The following is an 11,895-nucleotide window of genomic DNA, read 5'->3' as shown; positions in this document are numbered from 1 at the left end:
TGAGTTTTCTCGACTTCTGCTTCTTCATCCCCTTACAAACAAGGTCCTCCTCTCTTTATATACTAGAGAGAAACATAACTTACAAATAGACCCTGTTTAGTAGATCTATGTCTGGCTAGATATTCTACACTTGGATCATCATTATGAAGAACCAAGTGAACCCAACATGCTCTGAGAGTTCTGCATGCCCTTCCCATTCGTAGAACGTCGTGACACCTAGCTCCCTCGATCGCTGTGCCTGTCCCATCGTCTTGCACCGTAAGTTCGTCTGCCAAGCCATCCTGTCCCTGCGTTCTGCGAGCCTACCTACAAAATCATCCACTTGCCTGGTCATTCTGCAGATCATGTTCCATCCGTCGCGTGGTGTAAGTCGGTCCGCAACACCCCCACTTCGTAGCAATTAATGCTACAGGACGGGACATTGCATTTCTATGCTGGCCATGACTTTATACGCCAGAGGAGGTGCTTCGAGAAGGAAAACACTTGAGTGGACATCAATAAATGCGATTAGATAGATTAGGTATAGGCGTCTTGACCAGCAAAGGCTGGTCGCGAGATCATATTTATACTGCAAGGAGGCTAGTCGTGCAAGCCTCGCGCTAGTCATGCAAGCCAAGGGCTGGTCACGCGATGGGTAAGGGTTCAGAAAATATACCCCACCAGCCATTATATCCCTCATGAGGCCCGTTAGCCAGGATGCCCCCTACTCAATACTCTGGCAATAGCCCCCAAGCTTCCCTGTAGTCATGGTTAGGTCTGGTCGCACCGCTTGGGCCCCGAGGGAACATTGTCCACCCAGAGAGTGGTCGTCGATGTCGTTAGCTTTCAGAGTTTGACTCTGAACTTTACATCACGTGAGGAGGTTAAGCGTCCTAAAAAAAAGAGAGAAACATTGATTGTCACCAGGACTGAGGGACTTTCGGTTCCCCATGCGCGCCCCCTTGGATTTTGAGTGGTTCGTATGCCACGCTGATTAAGGTTCCTCGGTACTTTCGAGAGTGAAGTGTTAATACGAGATGTGTATAACCAAGGTGTTGGTGTTCAGACGCAGCCACGCATGCACAGTTTTGACCAGGAAGCGGCCATGAGCTCCCTAGGTAGTAAATGATAGGATCATGGACATTTCCCAAGGTAGTTTCGCCTTCCACCCTAGGCATGAATCAATACCTGGCCAGGCTATAAAAATAAGAGTTTACCTAGCCAACCACCTATCGATGTTTTTTGCAAGGCAAGAAGGCAACTCTTCTTGTGGATCATGACATCCTCCTCCCATTCTTCGTCGGGAAAGTCGATGATTTTGGAAGATTTGTCAAGGGCTAAGTCGCCTTTGACGCCGGCTCCGCTTGCTGTGGTGCCTCTGGGGGTAGACAATCTCAAGGTCCTGCTTGCGGGGTTGGAGTCGGCCATCTTCGTGCTTCCCTCGTTACAGAGATGGTCTCCCCCTGCCACTCCTGCTTGATCTCTGGCCCGAGCGATTGCTCCGGTCGAGATTATCAACATCTCTAACGATGAGGAGGAGATCGACTGGGACCTTCTGGAGGAGGAAACCGACAAAGAGGAGAAGGTGGAGGAGGAGAAAAAGGAGGGTCAGCCAGGTTCATCGGCGCTGATCGGCAGCTCCAGCAGGGTCTTCACGCCAGCCACCCTCCCTGGCCCCTATGCAGGCCATCGTCCGATTCCTGAGGCGACCAGCTGCCACCCCAAGGAAGAGTATAAGAGGTTCCTTGACTTGTTCAAGGGTAGGTAGGGGTCCGTATAGTTCTGAATTCTTGGAGATGGTGCATCTTTACGGTATGCAAGAGTTAGGTGGAACCTTTCCGTCAACCTGGCTCTAGCCACTCGAGTTGAGAGGGAAAGAACAAACATGTAATAGGATAGTTAGCCCGATCGAACGTAATCAACTCGCATGTAACCTATATTTTCCATGAATGAAAATGTTTTGGACCTTTCTGATGGCCTCCCTGATGGCTGGAAAACCATTCGAGAGCCCTGCAGGTTTTGGACCGTCTGGTCTGAACCATTATCCGTAGTGTTCAGAGAGTTTTACTTGTGCTGTCACGGTGAGTAGGCTCTTACTGTTTTGCCCTGCGCATTAGTCAGGCTTTCAAAGCGTGGGACAACCCTTAGCACGACAAGTCCCTCTGTGGCGACCAGCGCCTGACCCGAGTGGGGACTTGTGGCATTGTGGTCGTTATCTTGAGCCGTTCGTACCTCTGACATTGCCCGAGCAGTGATCCCACATTGTTCAAGAGCTCTCAGCCACCTAGTCATTTTAACTTCCTAGTCGCCAGGTCCCGTAGTGGTCGTCGAGCATTGTCGTGTGCTGTGGTCGGAGAGCCAATTTGGCGGAGGTCTGTTGTTGGTCGTGAAATCCCGCAAAATAAATAGTCTAGTCTTTTGAACTTTAAAAAACATACAAGTTATATTCCATGCTCGTCAGAAAATTTCTGCAAAATAGAGAAACAGACCCGTCTCCGAGCAACCCTACACATAGAACTTACACAGTAGGGCGATGTTCTAGGAGTTATGTAATTGACGACCATCCTCCATGGCTAACTTGACCGCACCAGGTCGGGTGACATCGACCACTCTGTAGGGTCCTTCCCACTTGGGGGGGGGGAGTTTATTTCAACTGGCCTTATTTTGAATTTGTCTAAGAACGAGGTCACCTACGACCAGTCTCTGCTCCCGCACCTTGCGGTTACGATAGCGTCGGAGGCTTTGCTAATATCGGGTAGTTCAAATTAGAGCATGCTTGTGGAACTCTTCGATCAGGTTTACATCATCCTCTTATCATGTCACCTTGTCGTCGTCCGAGTAGTTGGCCACTCAGGGCGATTGAAAAGGTGATCTCAGATGAAAGCATTGCCTCTGCGCCAAAAACAAGGAAGAAAGAGGTTTCAGCTGTAGCCCTACGTGTGATTTCTATGTTATGTATGGGAGTCGTTCACAGCGACCAGAGTATTATGGGTAGTTCGTCCACCCAGCGTCTTGAATAGCTTTTAAGCCGATCAAAGACCCGAGTTTTGATGCCTTACAGTATCATCCCATTAGTCGTTTCAACTTGTCCGTTGCTCTATGGGTGTGCCACCGACGTATAGCAAACTTTAGTTCCGATCTGTTTGCAGTAGTCCTGAAAACTGAGTCCCGTTGTTCATAATTATGCGATTTGAACCACCAAATTGCACTATCAGTCCCTGTATGAACTTAATTGCTGTTTGCAGTGCTTGGGCTGATAGGTCGGTATGTTGGCCATAGTATTGACATGACTCGCATCGTTTCAATAGCTCGCAAGCATCCTAGAGAGCAGTGGGTCAATAAAATCCTTGCCAGTACGCTTTTCTGACTAGATCGCGATATGAAGCGTGGCCACCACATATGCCACTGTGGATATTGGAAAGCATTGTGCCCCCCTCATCCTGAGAGATGCATTATAGTAAAAGGTCATTGCTCCCTCGACGGTAAAGGCATCCTACTACTAGGGATTATCTGCGGGCTTGCCGCGAGACCTTTTCTGGAGACACATCATCATTAGAGATTGCTCGATTTTGAAGATAGTTTGAGATCTGATCCATCTAGGTTGTACCCAAATCAAACAGGGCGACCATATGATGGTCACCTGACGTCAACAGCACCGAAGGAGGCATTGCCTCCAATGGTGTTGCATCTGATGCTCCATTTTTATGCGGAGCATCTTCCCCACCTTGGTTCAAGACCGCAGTGGATAGTCGTGTGAGTCTTTCTTCAAATATTTCGACCATGATAGGTTCACGAGAAGAAGCTACATAGGCCAACTCATCGGTTAGGAAGTTATCCTTACGAGGTACGTGCTTGACTTCAAAACCGAAAAAACACCGCTCCAATCTTCTCAGTTCGGTGAGATATGTGACCATTGTTGGATCAAAGCACTGAAACTCCTTTTGGACTTAGTTAACAACCAGAATGTTTAATCCCAAGTGCAGAGGCTGTTAGCATTCCAGACAAGAGGCCCTCGTGTTCCGCAATATTGTTAGTGGCTGAAAAATATAATTGAACTACGTACCTGAGGAGGCCGCCGGTTGGTGAGGTCAAGACCACTCCAGCCCCCGCTCCCTTCAGTGTGAATGATCCATCGAAGTGCATGATCTAGTGCTTGTTTACCTCTGGTCGCTGTACCTGCTTGGGCTCAAAGGATAACCACTCGGCCACAAATCGACCAGCGCATGGGACTTGATAACCGTTCAGGGGATGAACTAGAGATCGAACTCTCCAAGCTCTACTGATGACCCGAAGCCCAAAGGGAGGTCGTCCGAGTCGAAGACCGAGCAGCCCGCCGTTGCCCTGCCCAATGCCATTCTTGCGCTCAGTGAGCCTTTCATCCCTTCATGTGACCCTCCTAAGTAGCGTATCATCGCCCTCGTGCCTCTCTTTCACATAGCCGCGTGTGTCCTGTGCTCTTTTGCTCCACCACCGTGCTTTAACTCGCCAGCAGCGTGCTTATGCCTATGTGTGCGCTTCGGCCATCGTGCAGGTGGATAACACATAGTCTAGGGGAGGCGCTGACCAAATTTTGTGCACTGTTGCCCTCTCCTCTAGCCGCCATCTGGTGTCGTTCCCTCCGTCAACCACCGTCATTATGCCCCCAGCCTAGTCTATCATGTCATGTTGAAGCCTGTCATCCGTTTGTTGTTGAGAACCTCTGGCGAAAACCTTGCTCCGACGAGCTTCCCGGTGTAGCTCTGCCAAGATCGTTTGTCGCTGGCTATTCATTCCCCCATCGCCGCCCTGTTGGCCCTCGCGCGCGCACGTGGCTGGTCCGCCACTCGTGCGCTGCATAGCCTGGCCGGGCAGGCCGTCACCCAGGCCCAGTAGCGGCTGGCCTACCAAGTTGGCCCAACCACCAAAGGTTGTGCCCCAGTGGTCTGACCTAGCTCCGCAACCCGCTAAGCCAACTGGTAAGAACCCGAGCGGGACAGCACTGTGCAGCCTAATATTGTGCAACCCAAACCTGACCTGACCCATCTAGGCCTGAACCCAGCCCAATCTGAGCCCATCTCGACCCACCTGCTACTATTCATGTTGGTCCAGACTACTGTTTAGTGGGTCCCACATGTGGGTCCCACTCATGAATAGTGCATTTTTGTAATTTCTTGATTTAATTTTACATTAAATCTTTCGGGAGTCATAACTTCTCCATTCTAGCTCTGATTTCGGCGATTCTTTCGTCGAAATTCATCTAAATTTGTGATCTACCCATCTATCGTAGTTTGATATACATTAAGGATCATTTGACTTTCCATTTAGTGTTAATTTGGTTCTTCTCTAGTATAGCTCGTTACTGATCGTAGTCGTAATTACAGAACCGCTAGAATTCTGTGAGTGCTGCGCAGAAACATCTGGAGCGAGGAAGATCCTGACTACAACCAAGGCTTTGAAGAAAACTCTAGAGAAAGCAAGTCCTATCTCCTTGATCATACTGAACCAATGTTTTTAAATAATCTATATGATCAACTAAAACTGAACTTATTATCGGATGTGCTATGTACTGTGCTTTAACAAACTGTTTGTAATAGTTAAATCCTATCAAACATATGTCATGCCTTGAATATCATCATCCATAATACATATCACCCTAAGATTACCTGATGTTATCGATATTAACGATGGACGACGTCTTGATATCTAGCATGCTTAGGTTTGAATACGTCTCCTTAGAGACGTCGCTTTTAAAATGCCTCTCCTCAGAGATAAGATTTACTGTTAACAAAGTTAAACTCATATATCATGGATCCTTGATGGTTGTGAATTCCATGATGGTTGTGAAATCCTTGATGTCGTGTAAGATTTGGACGGTGATGTGTAAAAATGGGTGAAAACTGTTTTGGCGGGGGCAAGTGGAGTAGTACTCTGGATGAGGATGCTCCTGGGGGCTTGAGTCACTTATGTGGTGTTCATTGTCGAAAAATACCTGCCCCGACCATTTAAAGATCAAGTCATTGCGCCGTCATGCTTAGCCATCATGTGCAACCATGTGTCCTGAATGGACATGACTTGACTTTTCTTTCACCAGACCGGATTGGGCATAATACTAGGAGGCTGAGAGCAACGAGAGGTAAAGTGTCCATCTATCCCTCCGTTTGAATGCTTCAAGAACTGGCCTAGGCATAAAAGGGGAGCTGGCATTCAGTACATAGCCTCTGTGACTTGGGGTGTCTCGTAGAAAAGCCTAGTAGAAAAGGTATTTGGAGGGTCTCGGTATGATTTGCTCCTCCGTTTGCAATAGTTGGAGGCTGAGCATATCGCGTGGGTAAGTTGTACATCCTCTATAGAGTGTAAAACTATTCGAATAACCGTGTCCACAGTCATGGACATATGATAACAGTAACCATTTTGACTAGACTCCGAGTAGGTGTGTCTTGATGAGTGAATGTGTGGAGTAGATGTCCGTGTGATGAGGTTCCTAGCTCGATCCGTCAGAAGCTGTGTGATACTATAGGTACACCAGATGTGATAATAGGGACTATGAAGTAAGGTGTAGCCCCTTTCAGTACCCAAAAACCCCTAAATATAGCTTGTTATCTGGTTTTGAACTAGTTTAAACTGTTTTAAAGTCAATAGTAGATGATACAATTGAATACTAGTATAAATTGCTTTACATTTAAAACTAAACCGTAAAGCCTTATCCTTCAATTAACCCATTTATGTATCTATCAAACACTTGAAGTAGTGTAGGGCTTGTTGAGTATCTTCCATACTCACTCTTGCTGTTATTCATATGAGGAAGCCGATGCTGACTTCACCGGAGGTGAAGCCAAGGATGAAGAGTAGTCTTAAAAGTCGCGTTCGCACCCTAAGCTGATTGTGGTTTGAGCTTTTACTTTCCACTATGTTTTGTTGGCCTCTCGGTCAGGTTTGTAATATACATTATGGTTTGTAACCTTTTATACTCTGAACCATATTACTTATGTACAAAGTTTGACTGTGATAATACAACTGTTATATTGTGCGTATCAGCTACTTAATTCAGGGACGGATACAAGAGGCACATCAAATCTCGGGATAGAGGTCTTACACTTTTCGACTAGAACCGACCGAAACTTTGTCCGGCTAGTGCACCTCTCGTAGCCTAGCTGATAGGGCGTTGCACCTTGTTCTGTAACAGGGAGTCACCCGCTGATGGATGATAGTGTGTGCTCGGGGAGAGAGACAATGGTCACGCAGTCATGGGATGGGATGTAGGAATCTGACACCGCCCTGCGTGTGGGAGGCTAGTGGTAGGGTTGCTTGCCCTTTTCCTGCTCTTACCGGGCACAATCATGCTGCTCTCGGGTGGCCACCTGGCCCTAGATCACGCCGCGGAGGTCGCGTTGGCCCATAGAGTCATGTAGGTCTGAGGGTTGGCTATCGTGACACGGCGAGGGTCTCCGAGCGCTCCCTGTTACTGAGGGAGAACGAGATCTTTTCTGTTGTGGGGCCTACCATGATTCTTGGTGACTACGACCTTCACCAGTCCTAGCGACGGACGTGGTGTTTACCACTGCAGTTTGGCGTTGGGCGGTGTCAGTGAATCAGGAACCAGGGGTCCCCAAATCCCGAGGCCAGGCCAGCAATCCGCCACATGGCGCCCTCCCGCGGGGGTCATCTCCGCGCGGTAAAAAGGACTAAGTTCCGGGAGAGGGCGCTCGGGGCCACAAACAGTGGTCCCCGAGTACCCAGGTTCCTCGATGATCTGCGAAGACCAAGTATTAGGAAGGGGGTGCTCGGGGAGGTGAACAGTGACCCCCGAGCACCTGAGTCCCCCGATGACCATGAAAGCCGAGTACCGGGAAGAGAGTGCTCGGGGAGGTAAACAGTGGCCCCTGAGCACTCGGTTCCCTGAGGACCCAAACAGTCAAATCCGGGAGAGAGTGCTCGGGGAGGTGAACAGTGACCCCCGAGTACTCGGTTCCCCGAGGACCAAGAGAGGGCGTTTTTGGGAGAGAGTGCCCGGGGAGGTGAACAGTGACCCCCGAGCACTCGGTTCCCCGACGGCCCAGGAAGCCCCCCGTCAGTGGCCCCCACAGGGGTCCAGCGATGAGGTGTCAGCCAGTGAAAGGCCCGATGCCGCATTTATGGGCGTGCGTGGCCTGTCACCTCCAACTGCTCCTGCCACGCTCGGTGTCAGTCCCTGCCATACTCTGGCAGAAAGGCATGAGGATATTTAATGCACGGGTCCCATCCCGCACCATCCGGCGCGCCTCAGGATAGCATCATGAGGCCCGAGGCGTTCCGTCTGCCGCGCTGCTGTGGCAGACGAACAAGACCGGGCGGGCACGCCAGGCCGCTCTGCGGCTGCCCGGTGGGCCCTCTTCACGGCGCCCGTTGCCAGCGCCATCATGACGACTGAAGACCGGGCGCGGGGCACGTTTTCAACCCCCGTCACTTCGCGCAGAGGCCATGCTGACTGCCTTTTCCATTTATGGCGCCTTGGAACTCGCGCCCTCCCATTCGAGGCACACCACCGCCGGCGGATATTTAAGGGAGCCAGCGGGCGCGGACAAAGACAATCCTTTCAGAGGTTCGGAGAGAGCGCAGACGCCAAGACTCGATGAACCCTCAGTACAAGCACAGAAGCTGAGACCACCGAAGAACAAAGAGCCCGAGACTCTAGGATAGAGAAACATTCTTGTAACCAGCACATTCTGAGAGACATTCTCTGGCATTTATAGCATCTACACAGGAGTAGGGTGTTACGCGCAGTGCGATCCGAACCTGTCTAAAAATCCCCCCAGCTCATTTACTCTTTTCTGCATTAGATCATTCCATCCCACCTGCCATCACATTTACATCCATTCATTTCTCTAGCAAACATATTCAGAATCATCCCCCCGGCCGAATCTCTAAAAAGGGGTCCCTCAGGATCCCTGCGACAGGAGTTAACCCTCCAACAGGCAGTCTCAACCAAGAGGGCGAGGTCATGCAACAATGGCGCTACTGGTGAACCCTCCGGTACTGCTATCGGTGGGTGGCTAAGAAGCATTCGCATGGTCTGCGGATTCTATGTATACGTCATAGCCTCATAGTTGAGCTGCTGAGCGCGAAGTGGCAACATATCATGAGAGGGGAGCCCCCGGCATTCGTGCGGCGTGACGGTCTTGGTGACGCCATCGCCAAAGATCGTGTCCTCTAATGCAGCTCCTCTAGGCTACGACTCTGTGGTGGTTGGGGTTGTTCCAGAGCATCCTCGTGTCCGATGTCTGTCTGGTTCCCCTCTGGGCGTGTGGCTTGGGGATCATCGTCGGCACCCAGAACATGGGAGCCTCCGCTGCCCCTCGTTGCATGAACTGTCATGCAAACTTTTTGTTGAACCTCGGAACCTTCGAACTCCGATTTGGTGTCCCATACCTAGAGCACATTGGGCTCATTTGGGTCATACCCCACAACGAACACCTCGCAGTGACCGGGGTCCTCGGAATATGATTCAACGATTGCCGTGGATTCGGTCATGGATAGCCCAATCTAATCTCTAACACTTACCGAAATGCAGAAACACGTCCCTACCTAGCGCACCAACTGTCGAGGGTTAGTCCCTGACAATAATTCGAGGTGTACCGGTCGATAGGTGCGTGAACAGCGCTAGCGGTGTGCGTGTACTTGTGATGAACTCAAGAACACGGGGGTTATCCAGGTTCAGGCTTTCCAAAGGATAACATCCCTATATCGTGTGTATTTTGTTATCAGTGTTTATGAAATGGTTACAGATGAGTTTTCTCGACTCATGTTTCTTCGTCGCCTTACAAACTGGGTCCTCCTATCTTTATATACAAGAGAGAAGTAGAAATTACAAGCAGGCCCCGTTTAGTATACCCATATTTGGCTAGATATTCTACCATTGGATCATCATTATGGAGAACTGGGTGAACACAACTTGCTTTGAGAGCTCTGCATGCTCGTCCCATCCGTGGAACACCACCACACATGCCTTCCCCGGTCGCCTAGCCTATCTATCACCGTGCGCCGCAAGTTCGTCTGTCAAGTCATTCCGTCCCTGCGCTCCATGAGTCTACCTGCAAAATCATCCACTTGCCTGGTCGTTTTGCAGATCTTGTCCCGTCCATCATGTGGAACAAGTCGGTCCATAACACCCCACTCTATAGAAATTAATGCTACAGGACGGGACACTACCCATCTACGCTGGCTATGACTTTGTTCACTAGAGGAGGTGCTTCGAGAATAAAAACACTCAAGTAGATACCAATAAATACGATTAGACAGTTTAAGTATAGCCGTCCTGCGACCAGCAAGGACGGGTCATGAGATCATATTTATACCGCAAAGAGGCTGGACGCGCAAGCCTCACACTGGTCGTGCGAGCTAAGACTAGTCGCACGATAGCCAGGGTTGAAAAAATATCCCCCACCAATCGTTATATCCCTTATAAGACCTGTTAGCCAAGATGTCCCCTTACTCAATACTTTGACACAGGGCAGCGAGACGGTGGTGACGTTGCTATCTACAAGAGACCGCATGATAGGATGAGCATGAGCAAGGGTGACGACAACACTTGGTTAGCGTGTGATGAACGGCGGGGGGCCACTGGAGACAGTGAGACAGGCAGAGCAGGGGCGAGCAGTGAGAAACACGTGAGCACGGGAAGAGAAACAACTAGATGGCGTGGTCACGAGCAGGAGGTTGAAGAAAGGTTTCACGTCGTTGGATGTAGATCCTATGTCTACGAACAATTGACTAAAATGAACCGTTTTTTAATTGGTTAAAAATTATTCGTGAAGACTAACAGGAAGAACAACAGTTGCAGAGATTTTGAAGTCGTGACAAAGTGGCGATAGGGAGAGAGCAGAATAAAGTCGTGCATAAGTTGGTATATTTAGCTATAAGATTGAGTCAGAGTCATGTTTCTTTTGTCAGTATTTGTGAGTGTGTCAGGGTCTAAAATTGTAATGATATTACTTAATTATTAATTCAGCTCTTTCCTTCGGAAAAAAAGAAAAAGAAAAATGACACCACCCTTATTTCTTGCTTCTTTAGATAATGCAAACACGACTTTACGATTGATTAGCCATTACACGTATCTAAAACACAACTATATTAGAGGTACAATAAGCAAATTAGCAATATACTCATATAAAAGGAGTTATGTTAGAGAGGAACAGGAGAAGTTACGAGTGTCCAATATGCTGTTGAACCTTTTATTAATTATTCAAGCATATTAATAACTTTAAATAAAAGAAGTATCAATTATAAACTTACAGAACACATCAAGAGTTACAATTTTTATATAAAGATCGTCTCTGTCTGATTTCGTATGAAAAAATTATAAATTCCGGAAGATAGACTCGATCGGATAGTCTTCGGATATATCCGATTTTATTCTCGGATATTCGATATCTAACGAATACCTGACTCCCTATATCCGAATCTGATAACTGAGATTTTTTTATATTCGATATCTAAGATTCGATTAGCATCTAAAACGGTTCGGACGATCGGACAGGAAATATTCGACTCATTTTCACCTAAAATTGAACCATCCTATGGTTGATATTTGCTCGGGCATTTGTCCAGATCAACAAGAACACCTCCTCGAAAACAATCCGGTCATACATCATTGGGTTCTTGGGACCCTCCTCCAAAGTTGGCGTCGCCATCCTCACGGTTCCCCTCCCCCTCCGACACCGGAGGGGCCGTCGGAGAGAATGGGAAGCCAGCAAAATCGGCGCCAAATGCCGAACAGCAGAGGGGAAAGAGGAGTCTGGAATCGCTTGCGGAGGATTGTGCATATATTTACGAAATAGTTGTTGTCCACTAGATATTTTGGTTCGTCACAAAACAGCTCGGTCATACCGCACCGGTTGCAGTTATTTCATACTAAAATGATAGTTGTTCACCGTACATTGATTAATGTAGATAGAGCATTTA

Source organism: Phragmites australis, chromosome 6 (assembly GCF_958298935.1).
Source record: "Phragmites australis chromosome 6, lpPhrAust1.1, whole genome shotgun sequence".
NCBI classification, from domain to species: Eukaryota; Viridiplantae; Streptophyta; class Magnoliopsida; order Poales; family Poaceae; genus Phragmites; species Phragmites australis.
The sequence above is the reverse complement of the archived record's forward strand: the minus strand, read 5'-3'. Positions refer to the sequence as shown.